General features: G+C 36.9%; 1 protein-coding gene across 2 annotated transcripts in view; it reads left to right on the plus strand.

Annotated features, from left to right (window-relative positions):
- SLC35F1 (solute carrier family 35 member F1) overlaps nt 1-23,162 on the plus strand; it is a 352,348-nt gene that overhangs the window by 118,607 nt on the left and 210,579 nt on the right. The window contains exon 1 of one of the 2 annotated variants that reach the window (XM_032484775.1): nt 4,170-4,607. The exons of the other annotated variant lie outside the window; for it this stretch is intronic. The gene's annotated coding sequence lies outside the window, so the exon portion shown is untranslated. Of the gene's footprint in view, nt 1-4,169; nt 4,608-23,162 lie in introns of those variants that run through there. 2 annotated transcript variants of the gene reach the window in all.

Raw genomic sequence — 23,162 nt, forward strand, 5'->3', positions numbered from 1 at the left:
AAAGAAAAACTGACTCTGAGTTCAGTTTCTTAGTTGTCAGATTTGTCGACTTCTTAACATTGACAAAGCATTGCCTATTTAAGCATCATACCCATTTAATTATCATTATAAATCTGTATCTCTTAGAAACATATTATTTAATTTTCCAAAAAAGAAGCTTCAAGTATATTTTCTTTTGTTCCTCTATTTAATATGCGTTGATTCTTACCAAGTACCCATTATGGAACCAGCTCTGTTGACAGCTTTGTACTTGACTGTTGCTCAGTACCTCACTGAATAATTGAGTAATTTTCTAATTATACATTGTAATGAGTGTGATGCTTGTGTGTGTTTTAAAAAGAAAGGCGAATAAGAGAAGTTTCCAACTGTTGTAGTTAGAAGGAAAATAAATTAATAATAAGTACAAATCTGTCATTCGCGATCACACAGCCGTCATTGTGCAAATCTGAGGGGAGGCTGCAAAAATGTGACGTATGCTATACTTACTCCCTTGCAATACAGAATGTTGATAAGGAACCATAATATACATGAAAAAATGAGGACTAATACATGGCAAATATTATTAAGTGCTCAGAGTATGGCTGAAACACCAAAATGCAATAATAAAGGAGTATCCAGTAAGAGCCAGAATAATCAAGTAAGTGTGCAGGAGGGATTCTGGAGTCTGGCTTGCAAGCTGACTTTGGATCTTAATAGCTTGTCTTCCTGGGAAATGTTTTATGTGTGAAAATCATCTTGATGCTTATCACAGTGCCAAGGAGAACAGAGTCGTGATGAGGAGAACTACATGGTCTCAGTATACTTGTCTCACAGGACCAAGTTGTAATGTTACTGCTTTGCCATGATTTGGTTCCAAACTGCCTTCCTAGTCTTATCAAGATCCCATCACTCCCAGGCTCGACTCCCAGGCTGCCATACTTCATGACTCCAGGAGATAAGTCCTGCCTGCCTCATTTCTCACATCTCCTTAGGCCATTTGTCTAGTAGAGAATGCCCTCCCTACTCTAGATACGATGGTCAGAAAGACAACTGGCGGCCCCCCTGCCTCTGTCCCTCACTATTTGGTCAGTATTAAAGCCATTTGGTAATAAACACTACCTGTAAGCAGCCCGTTGCACAAAGGGCAACTTTATCTCCCCCAGTTGCTGTGCACACACAATCTCAAACCATTAAAAGAATTAAAACAGAATTAAAAATTGAAAAGAGTAAAAATACGATTTGATTTAAAAGAATTAAAGTAGAATTCCTTAAATGCTAATAGGAGACTGAGGAAGTTAAGCCAAGTCTCTGAGTCTGAACTTTTACTACCCCTAAGATTCTACCTCACTTTCTGCTTGTAAATAAATTCAATACTTGGTTACTATTGCACAGGGATGCCCCAAGACAAAGTAAGTTATAGGTGAGAAGTACTTGAAAAAGCAAATTTAAAAGAAGCCTTAAAAATATATTTCCAAATAAGTGGAAACCAGTAGAGAATTTTAATGAGTTATTAGCTAGCATTATCAGGCGTCTCCTTCTTTTCAAATCATTTTCATATCTGACCAGTGAGAAAAGCAAAAATAAACTTTAAGGAAAAAAGTTTGTTATTATTCATTAAATGTTAATAATTTCTATATGTTATTTCCATATATATTTTCTAATTTAAGAGAAAAACTATTTAGTTGTGAAAAACCCAAGGATTTAATTATAGTGTTATTTTCATTATTTGAGGCAGGCACAAGAATTAGAATTTTATGAGAAAATAGTTAATCCTGGGTTATCACAGAATATCAGTTAACATCTTTTCCAGAAAATCTAGAAATTCCTTTCCTATTATGTATTTGCAATGAGGAGAACATTTAAATGAGGTAGTCTTTTCTATCAACTCTCAGTTATGTTCAAAGAACATTTGTCCTTCTCTCAAAGCACCTTGTCTAAGTCAGAGGTGCACAAAAATAATTACCACCAGAGAGAGGGTTCAAGATGGTAGCGTAGGAAGATCCTGAATTCACCTCCTCCCACAGACACACCAAATCCACAAGTACACATGCAATAATTCTCTCTGAAAACTAAATAAACAGAGCCTACACAATAAAGGCTCAAAGGACAGCATCAAGTCAGGCAGGAGAGGCAGATATGGCCTCGTCAAGGGAAAAAACCCACACTTCAGCTGTGGTCAACCACAAATGGGAAAAACCACAAAGGTACTGATCTTTTCCCTCAGGAACAAGGGATATGAACTCCATATCAGGCACTCCAACAGCTAGATCCTGCATAGGGAAGATGAACCCTCAAAATATTGGCTTTGAAAGCAAGTAGGACATACGCCCAGGAAAAACTATAGAACTGCAGGGAACAGAAAACCCATTCTCAGAGGGCTCATGCACAGACCCAGAAGCCAGTGCAAAAACACCAGATTGAGAAGTGTGCAGGCCATAGATGAAGGGGACCCACATACTAATCTTGAAGCATGTGTCAGAGAGGCAGGAACCAGTTGCTGCTGGGCCCTGCAGCGGATCCAGGGGCCAGCCCTGCCCACCAGTGCGCCACAATAGCAGGGTGCACACAGCCCACGTCGGGGACAGCTTTTGGTCTCCTGGCTCTGTTGGCCAGGCAAGACTGCACTTCGGAGCCCCATGAGACATCGCCTAAATAAGGCCATTTCTTCAAGACTGTGACAGAGAGCTGATACACCTAATACACAGAAACAAACAGAAATTAGGCAAAATGGAGAGACAGAGGAATATGTTCCAATTGAAAGAACAAAATAAAACCTAAGAAAAGGAACTAAGCAAAATGGAGATAAGCAATCTGCCTGATAAAGAGTTCAAAGTAATGGTCATAAAGATGCTCACTGAACTCAGAATAAGAATGGATGAGTGTGCAGTAAACAACTTTGTGCATGTATTATTTTTTATGCTGGAGAGCTTTTTTGGGGGGATGAAGTTCTATAGTTACTGGGTCAAATATAAGAATACTTTTATGATTCTGGATATGTAATACCGTATAACATTTCAAAATAGTAAAATCAAGTTAATACATCATTATCTTTACAGCAATATATTTCTATGTTATGCCACATTGATAGCACTGAGAATTTTCCTAACAATGTATGCTGAATGGTACCTTATTGTTAACTTAATGTATATTTCTTTGATAATTAGTAAAATTAATAATTGCTCTATATGTTTGTTGAACATTTCTCCTCCCTTATGTTTGGAGACTTGACTTCCATTCATTGATTTCTCTTTTGGAGTCTTGATTTCTTTCTTGTGGTCATCATAACTTTCTGCAATTGGGTAGCAATAAGCAAGGCTTTTGGGGCAGAAAAAGCACTTTCTAGACAATGAGGCTTTCAGAGAGAGAGAGAGCCCTGGGAACAGAATTTATTTGGCTGGTGTAAGACAGCATGGTAATAGAGTTCGCTCCAATAAATGTCTGTCCATTGTGTGAATGGAAATAAAAAAGATACTGTTTTAGTCACATATACTGCAATTTCACAATCCTTTAAAGAATGTCTTTTGACTGTGTGATTGAAATGTTTTACTTAGGGATAACATATAAAGATCGTTTTCCATCTGGGAATATAATTCCCTGCTATTGGCACAATTACAACCCGAGATTAGAGAGAGGAGATCATTTTTCAGAGTCTCTGCCCTGTTCTCTACCTGCCGTCTTGGCACCGAAGATGATGTGGATTTGCTGGAGTTGTTTCCCCATGTACCTCTAATATTCCACATTACCTGTCACCTCGTTCCCGCTCTGCCACTAATTCACCCTAATCTGTTAGAACTGATGGGTAGCAGACTTAACATGCTGGCTAGCTCTATTTCCCAAACTGCGTGATAGAAGCCTGCTGCTGGGTTGTGTGAGTCTGTCTTGCATTCTTTCCAATAGATGATTATGTCTGGGTGTTTAAAGAGTGTTTGGATATCAACATCTAGTCTGGAATATTAGTATAGCTTATTTTATCAGTGTTTGAAGATTTACTTGTCATTCGATTCTACTTTAAATTTTCAATGGGTAGGAGTATTCTTGAGGATGTTGTGTTTAAACAATGAGTCATGGAGCATCTTAATGTAGTTTCAGCTGGTTTATCAATGGCTTCATTGATTAAATATTTACAATATGAGCATTGTTTTTCCTTCTTTGTAACTTATTTTATTTAGTCAGATTTTGATTTAAGGAACCTGGCTTTGATAGTATAGTGAACATTTGGGAGAAAAGGCTCTTTGATACTGGATGTCTCCGAAAGTCATTGTTGCTGGCCTCTCCTGTATACTCTAAGAAAGAGGAGCTTTCATTTGTAGGAAGAGATCTGTTTTTAAAGTGACCAAGTATTTTGATTTTTTTCAAATTAATTTGGCAATCACAGCATGAATAATGCTTGGTTATCTTGTAAACATGCTGGGAGAGACCTTTAATCCAGTAAGTTATTTCAGGAAATGTTGCCTTTAGTCTGGGTGGTAAAGTATCAGATCAACAGATGTCTAAGCCAGAGCAGCAGATGGTGAGTCAAAGTTAGAGGCAAGACATGGACAAGGCTTGAGCCAAAAAATCTGTTTGGACAAGAAGGCCTCTGGAGGGAGCAGTTCCTTGGTTATTGACCAACACCCAGACCAAACCAGGTAGGCTGAAGGGTGGTCCCAGGCAAGGGTCAAGTTTGCCTTTGGATCCATGACAGGCTGGACTTCGGTTCATAGTCGGAAGTCAGGGCCAGAAACACACCTATTAGGAACCACTTCTGAGCCTTACAGAGAAAGAAGAAGCCATGGGGCTTTTCCTCTGGGGTGGCTCAGCTCCTCCCCATCAGCCTTGTCGCTAGGATTATCCTTGACATTAAATATCTCAAAATCAGTCCTAATCTTCTGGGTGTGTCCTTAGTTACTCAAGACCTTTTCATTTCTGTCTGCAGTTTCTTTCCAAATGGGTAGGAGTTTAGGGGCAATGCACGGGTTGCCACTGCTTCATGAAATCTGTAGAGTAAGGAGGCAGGGGAAATCAGGAAACTAGTCCAGGGCCAAGCCCACCAAAAGTCCAGCAGATAGAACTGAAGTGCTGATTTGAAGGATGGCAGCTGGGAATAAGGTGGCAGTGGCGGGGTGAGAAACCAGATTTCCGATTTTTACCGAAATAGGACAAGAGTGCATGGAATAGCCAATGGCAGGTGGAGTCTGGAGAAATTCCTAATGTGTTGATTTAAGGACACTTTCAAGAGGGTACCTGGGGTTGACCTCCTGTTGGGCAGCAAGATATTAAGGATTTTCAGTCAATTCAGGCAATGTTAGGAAGTACTGATATTATATACCTTTTATCTTTAACATATAAAATTACTTTTAGATTGATTTTATTTTTAAAATTCCTTTGCTTAAAATACAGTTTAAATATATAATTTTTATTTTTGTGTCATTTAAAAAATTTTGTTCATTTTATATCCCTTTAACTCTAATATCCTTCTACTCTCATTAAAAATTAATACCATTTCTTTTAAGAAATAAATCCTGACTTAGTATGGATAGATTGATCTAATTTGAAAAGCAATGCTGGTCTCATAAGCATCTATTTAGTATTTCAGATTAAGGAAACATAAAAGAAGACAGTTTGATATTTTAGTTCAATTGATCACAAGTCCCCAGAGCAAGGCAGTCCTCTTTCATAGTCTGGATAGTGCTTTGAATCTATGAATGTTCAGCCAACACTAAATCAATCTATAAAGGCTCGGTAGAGGCCAGTTTTGCAACTCAAATCTGGTTGCACTCTCAGGCAGACAAAATAACTGCAGCCAACTCCATCATAATAGATGGTGAAGTTGATACCTTGTATTCTAGTTCAGTGAACCTAAGAAGAGTGTGTGTGTTCAAGTGTGGAAGAGAAAAATGGTTTGTATTTATACAGAGGCTTTTATGGGAATTTTCTTGAGCTTGATGATCATGATCTAGATAACTAATGCCCCAGGGTAGTAGAGGATTGGTCTTTATATTGTATTGTATATTGTACATTTGCATTTGGGAAAACTAAAAGGAAGAATAATAGGAGTGCTTTGTCCTTGTTTTGTTTATTGGACCTTGTTGTTTGGCAGCACTGACAAGCAGGAAAATTTTAATCTTTTTACCTTGTCAGTAATAGCTGCTTAAAAAGAACAAGCAAATAAGGATAGTAAGAAATTAAAGGTGAAAACTGTGCTAGTCCTAATTTAGCTCTCCACATACAGATTCGGTGATAATAAGATAATTACATTTGGGAGTGATTACCTCTGCCCCGTGTAAATTTAAACTCCAGATACTATGAGAAGGCTGCCTTTAAAGATTGCCATATCATATGAGCCATTTAGCAGGAGCAAATAAAATTAGGCACTGGATTAGTTTGATTACTGTTTACTGCACTGTTTTACCAATGTCATGCTAGAGACGTTAGAACTTGCTATTCAAATGCTTTACTATAGGCTTCGATAGTGAGATTCAATGGAGGTGCTGCACAGACATGAGATCCTACCTGGATAGAATCACCCTTGTACCAGTCCCAGAGGATCCTTCTGATGGTAGCAGTGACCTTGATGGTCCTGAGCAAAAGGAGGGATGCTGTAGAATGTTAAGGATAACTTGAATACTGTGGGATCCTTGCAGATGACCTGTGTGGCAGAAAGTTGAAGATGTAATGTAAATTCACCAACCTAGAAAGTATAGTTAAAAAGAAAGAATTCCTCTTCCTAATTTGATATGCAGTTAACCTGCCAAAAAGCTATTGCCTTAATCTTTGGCCTCTGTATTTTGTTAAATGAGGTTTTGAAATGCAGTGAGAGGTTGCTATGGTGGAAGTAAAACACTGGAAAAATTTTGATTCCAAAGGTTCTGGGAAAAAATCAAGAGTGAGAGAGGTCTGGTTGCTGTGTCCAGTACGTTGGGTTGGTAGAACAAGTTAATGATTCTTCATAGGAAAATCTGAGAAGGGGAGACAACTGGGTACCATAGGAGGAGACATTTGAGGTGTAGATTTCTGTTTAGAAGCAGGGAGCCTGTTATGTAGGGCTTAATATATATAAATATATTTATATTTATATATAAATATATATTATAAATACATAATATATACATATATTATAAATATATATAATATATAATATATAAATATATTATAAATATATAATATAAATATATAAAAGTATAAATATATATATATATATTAAGCCCTACATACATATATATACGGCAGCTTATTATATAAGGCCTGTACATCTTGTAAATTATTGTTTTAACTTATGAACTATTCTGATGCCTGTCTTATTTCCAGACATTTGTATTTCATAGACCTTATTCCTTTTTTTAATTCCATTATTCTATATGCATTCTGCAGAACACCTTTAGATTTTTACAAAACAAGGGGGAGAATATATGAAGTTGAAAGTACTTAGAGACTGCATTATTCATCCTGCTATTAGGACTTTGCAAAGTACCTTCACAGCTGGTAAGTGAGTATGTGTATTGTGGGATCTCTAAGTAGCTTGAAATAGCCAACTTATTAAAAGTGCTATTTGTCTTGATGATCATATTGTTCTTTCTGATAAATCTTTACTTCGCTGTTTTTCTGCTGGCCTCTGATATTACAATAAATTGGAATTACTTGAATAGTTCTTAAAATAGGACACAATTCTTTTTCTATAATAAGATCAGCTTTAATTTAGTTTCAGTGCAGTGAAAATATAATGAAAATCTCAACTTGAGAACATAGAATCTGGAGAAATTTGCTATCAGTACCAAAAGCTATTCATAAGATTTTTCAAGATACAACAAAATATTTCATTTTTCACTGAAATTATTTGTGGTGCTTTAAAAGTATTCTTCTGATAATAAAAGTCATGAAGTTAACCTCAGTGAGATGATTTATTGCAACTCAGAGGTAGAAGAATAATTTAATTAGTTATTCAGGATGTGGGAAGGCATGCACTGCAATATTTAATCACTGAGCCCAGGAAAAATGCATTCTGCACATTTGAGTTACCTCTCGTATTCACTGCAACAGAACAGAGAATGCACCTTAGCTGGGACCTTTGTCAACCTTGGGTTCACTTACAACAAAAAATAAATATCAGGTCATGTTATTTAGTACCTTGGGTCCATGTAGGAGAATGGCGTCTGTATTACGTCAACAGTGTCTTCCCACCCTCACCCTCATGTTCGTGCCTCAGCAGCACAAAGGGGAAAACAGCTAAAAAATACAACTTAAGGAAGATGAAGGCTAATTCTAAGGCCCATCACCTTATAAATTGTTATAAATGCTACTGTAACTTTTTCTTTGTTCTCCTCAAGAAGATGATCTTTATAATGTTAAATTGGGATCTTAAGGTAAATGCCGTATTGATTAGATTCTAAGATGTTGTATCTGTCCATACAAGCCAGGTTATGCTGTGTTAACAACCAACTCCAAAATCTCAGTGACTAACAGTGACAGCGTTTGTGCCTTGCTCATTCAACATGTCCATTGCAATTCAGCATCACAGTTACTCAGAAACCCAGGTGTGGAAGATGCCCTCCCTACCCATGATTTCACAAGAGCTGAGAAAGGGAAGAAAGTACATGGAGAGTCATGTGCTGGTTTTAAAATCATTTCCACTTATGGACACTGCTTTTGAGCATGCAGAAGAGTCTAAAATTCTACCCCATGCCAGAGCAAGAGACCCAGCATATGAAAATAGCTCTAATGGCAATCACCTAGGCCACTGATTGAAAGATGTATTAGAAGTCTAAGGATATCGTGTTTAGAGAGGTGGGAGAAGGAAACATTGTATTGTGTACCCATAAAGTTTATAAAGTATGCATTAAGGCTATATATTAAAAGCATTGTTTATACCCTCAAATACCTTACATTTGAAAGGGGAGGTAAGGATATAATTATATGAGGTTAGACAGTGATATCTGGTTAGAGAGAAATATCTTAAATTATAAGGATAAAAGCTACATAACATAAACAAGGAAAAACTTGTACTTTAGCACTAGACTTGAGCTCTCACTTGCTCCCTCCTTCTCAGTAGCTGTGTGATTTAACCCCTCTGTGTCTGTAAACAGGGAATAATATCTGTACCATTGGGCTTTTGTGAGGATTAAGAAGATGGCACATATAAAGTACCTGCCACATAGTAGGCACTTGGTCAATGATAATTATCATTAAAGCACTTTAATATACAAAGGATTTTACTTCAACACAGTATACAGGTAGACAGGCTCTTAATAAATGAGTTTAATCACATATGATGTTTTCAATTCCTAGTGAATATAAATCCAAGTCTACATCTGATGTCATTGTTTTCCTTTAAAAGATAAATTCAATGATAATGTATTTTTTAAGTGATTTTAAAATTGTCCCTCTGCCACCACACTAAGGATACCCACATTCCTATTGTGCTTGTTATTTTGCAATGGATAGTGTTATTTATCCCTAGATTTACTCTAAAACATTTAGAAACCTCAAGCATTTGGCCAAGTTGATAAGATTTTGTCACTTTCATAAGCAAAAGAGGCTGAATATAAAATCAGTGGGAAACGGATGGTTGAATGAATGAATGGATGCATGAATCACAGAAAGACTAAATTGTTGTGAAGTAGGACATAATTCTGTATAGTTTTGCCAGCTTGAATGAGGATTTTTAGTAAAACAGAGACAATAACTAACATGCATTAGCTCCTTTAATTCTCACAACCAAGAAGACAGATGCTACTCTCTTTCACATTTTACAGCCGTGGATGCTAAATTAAGTAGCTTGTCCATGGTTGGACCAAAAAATGAGAGGTTGAGCCATGGTTGAAACCATGCATTGTGGTCCTCAAGCCCAAGGTCAGGCACCATAGCTCTGCCATTCATTCATTCATTCATTCATTCATTCATTCATTCACTTTCCTTCTCTCTCTCTAGTAAAATCATTTGCATCTTACAATTCCAAATGTACTGTAAATCCTCTTGATAAACTTATCGACAAGTTCAGATTGAGTGACAGTCACAGAATGGACAGGCATTAGTAATCTCGGCTGCCTTCCCATCCTAAGGAGAACATAAAAAGGAGCAGAATGGGCCATCTACTCCACAGAGAGGCTGGAGGCCACCATCATGGACTTGAAATTGCTTTTTACATGCATCAGTTGAAATGGGCTCTGCATAGCAATTAGATTTAATGAAGGGAAGCTGCTGATAACTAAGACAGGCTGCCAGACCTTCTGTTGGTTATTTTTAGAGGAAATAGATTGTACAACCTGTTTGGCCCCAATTTCTGTCCCTCTAAAATTGCTTTTTCTTGATGGCTTTTGCTTCTTTTTCTGAATTTGAAATAGAGAATGAACTCCTAAGGATAGCTTACTTGATATCTCAAACAAACACCATCGTTAAAAAACTGTGGATACATGATGATTCTCGTAAGACCTGTTATGTAGAAATATAGGTATAAAGATACAGATGCAGACATTGACACATATGCATACATACGTATATTGCATTCATGTGTATACATGTATTTGTTGTCTTTTGTGTTGTTAAACTGTATGTATGACTTGGGACTTCATAGTTTTCCACTAAATACTTTTTTTTTAATTTTTAGAAAAAGTGACTAGAAGTGAAGAATCCATATATACAACTCAGAGTGTTTTTTGATGACTGAGTTTCCTACCAATGATTAAGCATCTGCAGAATTTGTCACTTTGACAAAATGCCCAAACTTCAGTTAAAAGACCTTTAAAGTTGTAAGAAAGCAGTCTATTGTCGATGTTAACATTGGGATGATTGGCTATTATTTCCTGAGGTCACAGATATTCAAAATGAGATCTAAAAAGAAATAAATTTAAATGGAATTTTAAGATGCCTCTTATTTGCATCTATTTCAAGTTTACTGCCCTAACAAAATACTAAATTGACTGCAGTAAGCCGAGCAAAATATGTTCTTTAAAACATAATGGCAATAGAGCCCTTGAACTCTTAAGGAAGATCTTTTTTATTTTTCGAATAGGAAAATCAGAATGAGATTTTTGAAAATAAAAAATACAATTTAAACACGAAATACGTGCTTTCTAAACAGAACACAGTAGTTCTAGAAGAAAATATCTTATAAGTCTCTGAAAGAAAAAACCCACCTCATAAAAAAAATCACATGAAAGATGTTCTGATTTTAATTCATGAAGGGGTTGACTGCTCATGGTGCTCCAATAATTGATAAAAAGTGAAAAAGAAAAAACACCAATTCCTAAAGGTTCACTATATCAATATTATTTGATACTTTCCATAATTAAAAAAGTAATTAGTGCAAGATGTAATTATTTTTAGGGGATGTAAGGTTTTTGTTTTTTTTTTTTTACAAGATTTTATTTATCTCCTAGTGCATGGATTTTGGAGGTATGATATGTCATATAATTCTGTTTCTCAAGTTTATTTTGTAGAAAAAAGCAGCTTAATTTTAATGTCATGTCATGCAGTCACCAAAAGATTGGCAAGCTACAATCTATAATCAGGGGAGGAGGAAACAGAATCTACTCGAGGTGAAGCTTTCCACAAATTTCCTTATTTATCTTTTACTTTCCCATAAATTTTCATATTTAATTATCATCAAATGTCCACAGAAATTTTCTAAATTTGTTCCACTGTGAATTTTCAATGGAGTAAGACTTGTTACTCCATTATAGAAAATTTTGAAAACAGAGGAGAAAAATGTTTAATTAGCAAAAAGGATTCATTTCTTTTCTTTCTGTGTATGCTACTGCCCTCACCCTAGTTCACTGTCTCTCAAGACTCCTCTCTGGGAGAATTCTAAAGTTAAGGACCCAGAACCAGACAAAGAGGCAAAATGTCCCTAGAGGAAATTATGTAATGTGTATGCATTTTCCGCTGTGTTTTTATTGACATACTTTTCAGTTATTCACTGTATAAAGGGCTTATTGTTTCTGAAATTCAGAAACGGGTCAAAAGCTGCCCTCCACACCCCCACACCCACTCTCACTCCCCCATGTGGAAGCTTTGTATACTGCTGCGTGCAGCATTCTTACTCAGTGAAGTCACTCTTCCTTCTCAAAATAATCATTGAGAACTATTATGAGTAACGGATGCACATAACCATCATCTTTTAATATTTCATCCAAGAGAGGGAACTGTGGTCTGGTGTTTCCAATATTTTTGATTCCACTGAAATCGGATCATGTTTTTACCAAATACCTGAAAAGAAACTTGGGATGATTTTGGAATAATTTTATTGCAAACTTGGTGTAGACTTCTTTCTTTTTTAATTCTTATTTGTTTATTAAAGTGTAGTTGATTTACATTAGTTTAATGTGTACAGCAAAGTGATTCAGTTATACATATACATACATATTTTTTCAGATTGTTTTCCATTACAGCTCATTATAAGAAATTGAATATAGTTCCCTGTACTATGCAGTAGGTCCTTGTTGTTTATCTGTTTTATATATAGTAATGTGTATCTATTAATCCCAAACTGCTAATCTAGACGCCTTTCTTTTTTAAATTGTACTGATTGATGGTGTAATAATATAGAGGAGTGGTATAATTAAATCATGTAAAGAAAATGTCTGCCAAGACTGGAGAAAGCAAACTTAAATTAAAATGATCCTTTATAGGTTTTGATCATTTTAATTTATTGGCTGTTGCAGAACTGGGGATTACTTTTGTGTCATAGCCTGACATAGATAGTAGATGATAAGTTCAAAACCACAGCACACCTACCATAGCCATCACACCTCAAAATACCCCTTAGGGTTGTCCAAGGTCCCCACGTATTTGGGCAGCTGGCTGTTGAACAGCACTAGTCTGCTGTGCAGGTGACAGGAGGACAAGTGAAAGTCAGATGTCCCCGAGCTGGGCTTTGGCAGACCCTGTGAGGCGAGTGCATAGTGAACGCTTCTGTTAGCAAGTCTCAGATCTCCTTGGATTCTAGCAGACACCTAGGGTGCCCAGAAATTTCAGATCGAATTTTCTGTGAATAATAAATAATAAAGCCAAATTCTGAATTTGTATTCTGAACTTTGTGACAGCTGGGAGGAATTCATCACGTTCTACATTACACCACATGCATATTGGTTATCTGTTGTCGTCCTTTCCTCTCTTTCTGGCTGCTAAGGGCTGCTGTCTTGTATATATTTTTATCCCCCTCAATGTCTTGTACTTATTGGCAGTTTGATGTAGAAGTGCTGCATTGAATTACCCAAAGCACAGGAAACCAAATGAAAGGTTCCATCACAGATTGATGCATTAGGGAATAGTCACACCACTAATCTAGACAATATGGGATGGAAGTGGTGAGGAGGGTCACCATCTTACTTGAATTAGTTTGGGTTTACTGTGGGGAAGAATTCTAAATTATTGTGTGATCCTTCATGGAAGCCTGATGGTGGGGTACAAAGAGAATGGAATAAAATGCTGTGCCTCCAGCTTCTAGGTTAGTGCTGCATTCACTAGATACAGCACAGAGAACCAGGTAGGCAGAGCAGAAAAAAAATCCTGCAGGATGGTAGACTAAGAACATGAATTTATATTCTAATAATCTATAACCTATTTTCTACAAACACTAAGAGATACTCAAAGACAGGCCTGGATTCATTTTAAACGTGATTTTACAGACTTTTTTTCCCCACTGATGTTTGGTAATTGATAGATTTATACTGCATTGTGTTGCCTCGGTCAGGCCATGCTCACAGCAAAAAGGCATTCTGAATAAGAAATAGAAAACTGTAAAAGCAGAAGTACTTTTACTGAGCAAAGAAAGGATTGAACTCGTTTTTTACTGGAATAGTTACATAAAACTGGTTGAAAAATTTTCCACTAAATTTAGTAGAATTTTATTGTTATAATTCAGATTAATTTCATAAATATTGGGTAATGATCTATCATTACAGAATATCTTAGATTTGTAAAACTATGCTGATTTGAACTATTCATTTTTGCCTAATTTTGGAAGGAGATAAATCATCACTAGAGTGGATTCTTTCTCTTGCATTAAGTTTTATAACTGAAGACTTTGCTTATAATCAAAAATAAGACATTTAAACCTACGTATGTTTGTTTTTCATTGTATCTTATAGCACGGTTACCAATGCATGATCCTTAGATCATCTGAATTAGATTCAGTTAGTATGCTTGTTAAAAATGAAGACTTACTGAATAAGAAATCTAGGTGTGGGGGTGGGATGGAGTTCCAGAAGGTGCACTTTTGATAAATACTCCTAAGAATCTTATACAGAGTATCACAGACTTTGAAAGTAATAAAATTTTTAACACTGGGATATAGCTTATTTCTAATGTTTAAATCATTTAACTACTATGCAACTCAGTTGAAATACAGATTCACAGCGTCTTCAGAAAGAAAACTTTCATTATTTGATGTTAATAGAACATTTAAAGGAGAAAGCCAAAGTCTCCTCTTTTATCACTGCTTGAACTGGCAGGGACCTGCAGGTGAAGACAAGCTCCAGCTGGTTGTGAGTTGGAAGCCAGTGTTCTCAGTCATACATCTCAAGAAAATGAATTCTGTCCACAACCTAAATGAGCTTGGAAATAGATTCTTCCCTAGTTTAGCCTCCAGATGAGAATGCAGCTCAACCAGTACCGTAAGTGCAATCTTGAGAGACCCTGAGTAGAGAATCCAGCTTAGACATGTCTGGCCTCTTGACTTGCAGAAACTGTGAGATAATACGTGTGTTTTTTAAGCCACTAGAGTGGTGGTAATTTGTTTTGCAGCAACAGAAAGACAAATACAAAGGCCAAGGAATGGAGTTCAGGTCAGCAGTTGAAAGCTGACCTAAGGTAGCAGTTCTTAAAATTTAGTAGCATCAAAAGCAACTTGACTGTTTAATTAAAATTCCAATCCCCAGGCTCCTGGGCCACTGAAGGCCTGATTCAGGTGACTCTCTGTTGGATTCTAGGAATTTTGACAAGTTCCATATGTGATTCTGGTGCACTGTTGGAAATTGCTCTTTGAAGAACATTGAAGTAGGGCTGTAGCCCAGTGACACAGAGGAGAAGGGATAAGGTTCAAGGATATTTTAAAAATAGAATTGAAATGATTTGTGAACAGTTGTTTGTGAAGGGTCAGGGTAAAGAAGAATCATGGATGCCTGGGCACTGGAATGGCTGATAGCAGCATAGTATCAAGAAGAAATGCAAGAGAAGGAGCAGGTTTGTGAGGGTAGAGTTGGGCGAGGGAGGAAAAGATATTGAATTTGAGGCCCCTGTAGGAATGCAGGTGGAGATGTAGAAGGCAATGTGAAATTCAGGATTGGAGCTCAGGAGAGGCTGGAGACAGAGATTGAGAGTCATTGAGATGGCTGAAGGATGACCTGAGAGTGGGTGAGATTGCCCAGGGAGAGGGAGCAAGAGGGAAAAGAGAAGAGGGTGCAAGAGAACAAGACAAGAAAAGCCCATACGTAAGGGGTGGGTAAAGGAAGAGCCACAGAAAAGAAGTGAAGGTGAAGAGGTAACTCGTGATGAAAAGAGACAGGTGGGAGTGATGTCTTGTAAGCCAAGGGACAGGGACTTTAGAAAGGGGATGGCAAATAGTCTCAAATGATAATTAGGGTTCAGACGAAACAAAGGCTGAAGACAATTCCAGTAGGCAATTAGGTGATTTCAAGAGCAGGTGCAGTGAGTGGTAGGGGTTTAAATTAGAGTTCAGTGCAGTTACAAATGGGAGGTGAGGAAGTGGAGGCAGGAAAGTGTTGTCCCAACTTCAACAGGCACCAGAATCACCAGGAGGCCTTGTTAAAACACAGGTGGCTGGGCCCCACTCCTGGAGTTTCTGATTCAGTAAGTCTAGGGTGGGGCCCAAGAATTTTCATTTCTAACAAGTTTCCAGGTCTAAGTTTCGGGGCTGGAGTTTAAACTCAGGTTGGCTTGGCCTTAATTGCAGAGGTTACTCTTTCTCTACACTGTAGAGTTTACAAAGGAATGAAACAAATATCACTAAATAGAAAACCAAGTCCAGTATTTTGCTCTTAGAACAAAGCCTCAAGTTAAACTTGAGGAAATCAATTAACAGAAAAATAATCAGTTGAAAATAGACATGTATGGCAAAGTCAGAAATATACTAGAATGACTAAAGCTGGATAAGTATTCAAGAAACAATTTTGACTCTTTGTGTTGAACTGAGATAGTTAAGAGGATTAAAAAGGTGACATTAAATGGTTTCCCTTTAATAAGCTTGTTAGTCATGATTTCATGTACATAAACATAAAGCACTTATATTTAGTTATGGTCATTTATCATATATACTTGAGGCCATTTAATACTGGTGGATAGTGATTAACATCTCACCTGTAGGATACACAATCCTTCCTTGATCCCACGCAGTTTTGTTTTTGATAATTTCCCCATTGTGTCCAGGTAACATTAAAATCGCGTTGTAGAACAGATCAAACTTAGTCTTCACAGTGTCCTCAGAGTCCGTCTTGAGGGTGACCAAAGATATCGCAGAAGTTTTTTGTCTCTTTTCATCTGAAGACCAGTATTTCCCTGGAGAAGGTGGTGGTGGGGGGAATCAGAAGTCTTATTTAATATCTTGCCAGCCTCCTTCCCCTTGGAATGCATCTAGGATCAGGTCCAAAGAGATAAGAAGTTTTCTATTAACACTCCCTTTCTACTAAAATCTCCTGGGCTAGTAACAGTTATTTTCTCAAAGCTCCAGCTTGCCACTCAATTTTGACAGTTTTGTGAGACACATATGAAAATAAAGCAGAAGATTGTCGTAGCAATGATTAGCAAACCTCATTGTTGGCTTCTCTAGCTAATATCTGGCTATTAAGCTATTCTTTGCAGCAGGAATAATTATACTTATTTACCAGTTCTGAATGATTGAGAAAGTACAGTTTACCCAATGTAAAGCAGTTAAAAAATGAACTCGGTCCTTTCTGTGTCTGAAAGAACAGAGACTTCCAGTATTCAGCCGCTTACTCAAAATGAGATCATTTGTGCAAGAATGTTCATTTAATTAAGGATAACTTAATTGATACATTACAAATTATGCAGGGAAAGCTAAGGAAATCTAAAAGGGTAAAAAAAGCAAATGGTTTCTCTCTTCTGTTTTCAGAGAGAGGTAAGGACTTAAATTTCAGAGAAACAGCAACCTACACTAAATCTTATCAAGTGAGTTTTATTACCAGCTGTCATTTATGTTTCTTCTGTGGCACAACAGGTATGAGACTATAAATCTTGCATCAAGAAGCTGAAGTTTACTTTAAGCAATGACAGTGAGCTCTGCACTCTTGGAGTTAAACACAGCAGCTATTCAAGTCCTATAAGAAGAAGTCTGCACATACACACACCCACCTAAACACACGCATTTCATGTTTTAAAAATCGAGAAGTATCAAATTCTTGTAATTCCTTTCTGTCGCCCCACATCCACTTCCCCACCACCCGGTCCCACTTCCCGAGTAACTTCTTTTAAACTGTTAAAGCTGTTTCTTCCGGTAGTTACTTCAATTCGTCTAAAAATAATACCCCTTTCCTGCTTGCTATTTCATTTCTAAAAACTTTTAGGCATCATCTACTCACCTCTTCCTCTGGTAGACGATGACTTAGATTTTTTTAGGTTAGTCCACCTTCTGTCTCCCAGCCTCCCCATGCAGTGCTATTACTCTCTCTTTTTAAAAAATTGGTTGTTACTGTTCACACTATGGCTACTGGTGACAACAACAATATTTGTAAATATTGCCCCCACAGTAGTGTACTATGATAACATTTCCCTCCTGTGCAACTTTTTGCTTCCCTGGAGTTTCTAATTAATCTTTTTTTTAACTTCTTGCCCTATTTTCCCATTATTGTATCTTATCTTTTTCACAGGGGCTTCATCGTATTAGACGTTCTGTCAAGAGTCCTATTCTGTTTTCTGGATCCTGCTATCTTTCAGTCCCAGTCAGGGTTGCCCCTCTCTTGTCTTTGCTGCGCTTGGTCAAGGCTTCATCTTTAATGCAAAGTCTTGGGCTCTGATTTTAGTCAGGTTCTCAGGAGGATCTTTGCACACTAACACTTGTGAACCACTGACCTGAGGTGAGGAGAGCACACTATAGTCAGTGGCTCAGGGAGGAGGGGGCCACAAAGCTGAAGCACTTAGCTGCCCCTGGGAGTTTTCTCCCCTGTGGAAAAGACTACAATGTACCGTAGAGTGTAAGAATTCTGGCTTTGGGGTCAGACATCTTAGATTTGAGTCCTCGTTCTGCTGGTACTAGCTGAATGACCTTGGAAAGTAGTTAAAACTCACCAAAGTTCAGTTGCTTATCCTTAAACTGGGGGTACTTGTAACAACCACCTCATAGGATGGTAATGACAATTAAATGAGATAATGCTTGCAAAGAGCTACCTACCTATTATGCTTGGCACATAGTAAGCACTTAATAATTATTCACTGTTATTAGTTGCTATTAAAGTAGCTATACCCCTTCCCATGTAATTGCAAGGAACAATAAAACTAACAAGATGCTATCCATAAATTTAGATATAATATGAATAAATCAGTTATAAACCCTAACATAGCTTTATAACTTAAAATCAAAATGAGGTTTATACATAAAACTAAATTTATGTCACATAATTGATCAGACATGCGTTAGTATTATTTTCAATGTCAGTATTTGAAAAGAATTTCCTGCCATTATTATTTAAATAATGAGTAATATATATTTCTACTTGTAGCCTTATGTTGTATTTTAAGAACGCCATTTACTATCTAATGATTTATCTAACATAAGACGAATTAGTCTTTTGCTGTTCAGTTGGTCCACACATTTTAAATTGATTTATAACTTAAATGACACAAAAAGCATTTATCATATTAAAATTTAAGGAAAGAAATATGGCCCCATTATTTTATTGTTCTGATGTCAGCAAATTTAGGAAAGAGCTGCTTGTCAAAATTGAAAAATGTTTCCTGCTGATCATATAAATCCATTTATTTTAGCTTTTCCCTATAGACTATGTTGTGGGGTTTTTTTCCTCATTTATTGTAGCATGTGTTTATAATTATGTCCTGCAGTGAGGAAGGAGCATTGCACCATAAATTGGGAAACTTGGGTCTAGTTTCCCTCTATTGCAGACTACGAGTAAATCTCCACCTCTGTTGCAGACTGCAGGTAGATCCTTTCTGTTGCCTGAAGTGTGTTCAGCCTTATGTAAATGCAAGGCGGTGATGCTTCTTTCTAATTCACTGCAATTGTCTTAAACTTGCACAGATACCACTTCTGCCTGTAGCAAAGAAATGGGGTAATTTGGATTGTGCAGTTCAATACAGTTGTGTTCCCAGCATGGAGAGGTGACTGAATTTCTCTTGTTCAGCCTGACTGTCAGATCTGCTCTGTAAAAGCCTCTGTGCCTATGTGTGACCCCGTCAAAAGTGCATCATGTGCTTGGCTTACCTGCTGTTGGTCACCCAGCGTTCTCTTCTTCTCAGTTCAGCATCTTCTTCAAGATTGAAATGTAAGTTTGAGGTTCTGGTGATTCAGCCTAGTACAGGGTAGTGATCTGTTAATTATCGACTTGCTTGGAGACATATAGATTGAAGAAGTAGATATATAGGGGCACTATGGGCTTCAACATTGCTACCCAAATGCCGAAGTTTTACTTTCCAATGCTGTGTTCATGCAGCCCTTTCTCTGTGTGTGACTCCTGAATGAATGGTGATGAAACATGCTCTGTGTTACAACATGGTGCTTGTCTTCAAATGAGAATGTTGAATCTTCAAAAGAGTTTGGTTAAATTAGTCAGTTGAATTCTTGAACCTGCAATCAGGATCTTATTTATGTTGGTCAGGATATAAATAGTCAAAAAATCAAACTCTGGGTCTCAGAACATTTCTCACTTTTAATTATACTTCAGAGGATTTTTAGTTTCTTCAGTGGTTTTACATTAATTGTCACAGCATATTAATAGCAGTCCAATAAGAGCTTAAACCTACATGATAAATGGAAACTAGTGTTATTTCCAAAAGAAAACCTGTTATTAATTTTCTATTGGCATCTTTTTAGCATTACAAAGTAGTTCATCAGAGTTTGTGGTCACACATCCAGTTTTCTTCTAGAAACATTTTGTAACTGCAAACCAAGATGCACTGGGAGCCTAATGGAAAGATTAAGATGACAAATACTGTAATTAGATGCACTAACAGCAGTAAAGCCCTAACTAATATAATATTTAAAACTGCATTTGTATTTTTGTTTGCACATTCGTCTTTGAGTTATACAACTGTAATATTTTTCATCTATTACTACTTTATTTTTGGAAACCACCTGGTTGCTATTTTGAGTTGATTGTGGTTTTTAAATGTATATAGACTTAAAAATATATGTTTATACATACATGCTTGCAACTTTTTTCTGTGAAAGAGAATATAAAGTTAAAGAAAAAACAGAATTCTTTTAGCTAGTCTGATAATTGCTCATTTATGTTATTTCTTTGGTCCCTGTTCTTATCTAAGTTTAGGATTTCTGCTTTGTAGATTTGGTTTTTTGTGTTATGCTTAGAAAACTTTTCCCACCCCTAAACTATCTAAGTAGTTTCTTGTATTTCCTTATGGTATTTTTATTAACTTCTACATTGAAATATTTAATGTGTCAAAAACTTACCTATAATCTAAGATGTGAGATGGGAAAATTAATTAATGGTTTCCAACATTGGTTGCTAAATAATTCATATTCTCACCATGAATTTAAAATAATGTCTTTATTATGTACTGTTATTACATACAATTATATACACTCTTCCCAATGGTAGTGTTGATTCTTCCACCCCCATTACACTGTTTTAGTTACTAGCCTATTATTTAGGCTTACAAACTTTACATATTTATTATATACAGAAGCAGCTCTTCTTTTCTTTCTTGAAGCCTGCATGCCTATTTTTATGCAATTTTTAAAATGTTTACTTTAGAATGATTTTTCAAGTCCTCTTCCTCTCTTCCATCTACACCACTGTTTCCAATTATATATATTGTTTTTAAACCAAAATTAAGATTTTATTGAGCTAATGGCTCCATCTTTAGAGAAGTGACACCTTCCAGTTTTGAGTGTTTATAAATAAAGTGCTGACGTGTTCATCATAAGCAGACAACAGTACAAACAAGGTAGACACTTGAAAGCATGCAGTGCAGTGGATACAGGGCCAGGACAGCCCGACCAGGGATGACCTGGGAAGGCTCTGCAGGGAGGTTGCATGTGGACCGAGGCTTCCAGGTGAATGAAAATACACAAGCAGTAGACAATTGTGTGGAACTCAAATTCTGTCATTATGTCACAGTTTTCTAATATATCACTTTGCCAAGTACAAAAAATAGACATAATTGTTGACTAGTCTATGAGGAGACAGGTAAAGGCCCTTTGAGAATTTAAGTTGGTAGTTTGTAGGGTCACTGCTGGGATTGGAATGGATAAAATTCTATCAAATGTTTTTTTTTTTTTAAAGACACATTTTTGTTTAATTGATCTTATAAGACTTTGCAGGAATTTTAGTTCACTTATGATCCATATGGAAAGTGGTAACAAGTGTTTGACTTCAACAAAGCAATATATAACTAAATGCTGGACAACAGATTGAGGATTTAAGACAGTTTTATTTTGAAGCTTTGTCAGCATATCGCAGACAATGCAGAGCATCCAGCTGCCCCTGGAGGCTCCTGTGACAGGCAGAATCAGCAGACAGGGAAATAAATTCACTACATTTAATAGTGGAGGGAGAGAATTCCCAGAAAACTCTGAAACAGCAAGAAATTACAGTTTAAAGACCTTCACATCCAACCATAAATGTATTACATAAGCCATTTTTCACCTAGTCTGGCAATGTTTTAATTTTCTAGCTCAGTAAGTTTTTCTCAGTAGAGGGTTAAGCTTGCCTTTGGTAGTCAATTTAAGTTCTGCCTCTTGGGATTAAAAAAAAATGTCAGAAGTCAAGTGTCTCTCTTTAATTGATGTCCTGCAGACTAAAGCAATGGAACCTGTTTTTCTTTTTTCTTTTGTTTAATGGCTTCTCATTTCAGTGATGTCACCTCAAAGGCCTGACACAGTTGGTGGAGTATTTTTTAAATTATTTTTGAATTCATGGATGAGAGAAATCCTCAAAGCTCATTTTTTCTTATTTCTATCCAAAGTTAATAGAAAGAGTATAAGGCAAAATGTGTGTCCCCACCTAGGGAAAGCTCAAGTTAAATGTAGTGAAAGAACAAAGAGATGAAAAAACCTGTAGGTCACTAATAAGAAGAATGGGTAGAATCTGGGGCAGCAGTTCAGAAACAGGAGTAGCATCACCTATTTTGTTTTTGTAGCTTAATACTGTGAAAAATCTTTGAAAGAATGCTCGGTGGGGGCCGACATAGCTCAAGCTATAGAGTTCTTGCTTAGCATGCACATTGTCCTGGGTCCAATCCCAGCACCTCCTATAAAAATAATTAAATAAGGAAACCTAACTACCTCTGCTGGCACCCATCCCCCCCCCCCCAAAAGAGAAAAGAATGCATCGGAAACTATCAGGAAACAATAGCAAACCAAAGGTCTCATGCACCAGGTTCTGTAGGCAACTGGAACCTGCATAAATAAACAAATAAAAAATAAATTTTATACAACTGATCTTATCCTGCCCCCTTGAACTTTTATTCCTATGGTAGTGGATTACACTTTGATTTTTCCAGTTAATACAATCTCCACTTAAAACTTTGTCAGTTGGGGTTAATTAATCATTTCAGAGCTCCATATCTGTAAGAACTCTTTCTTTGCTTTTTCTCCACCCCTTTTTTCCTTCCTCTAACCGCTCTCCCACCCAAGGTGGCATCGGGGTGCAAGAGGAAACTTGTGTATCCTTTTAGCATTGGTACAGTTTGATGGGGAGATATCTAAAGTCCCTCTGGCCCTGGCGTTGTCTTTTTCTTGCGTTTTCGCTGGCCCCTGTGGAAATGTGCCTCCGCCAGCCTGAACGCTGAGCAGCCTGAGCCACAGGTGTCTGGAGCTGGTTTGCTGGTGTGCCTTGTGGGTACTCACTGCTGAAGTCCATTGTCCCTGCCATGGCCTTTCCACACTATCTAACCTCCCCTTCTTTTGGCCAGTCCACTAAGGGGCCATTAAAATCTTTTTTATTGTGGTAAAATATATATAATGTAAAATTTACCATTTTAACCATTTTTAAGTGTACAATTCAGTGGCATTAAGTACATTTGCAATGTTGTACAACCAT

This window comes from Camelus ferus, chromosome 8 (genome assembly GCF_009834535.1).
Source record: "Camelus ferus isolate YT-003-E chromosome 8, BCGSAC_Cfer_1.0, whole genome shotgun sequence".
In the NCBI taxonomy this organism is placed as follows: Eukaryota; Metazoa; Chordata; class Mammalia; order Artiodactyla; family Camelidae; genus Camelus; species Camelus ferus.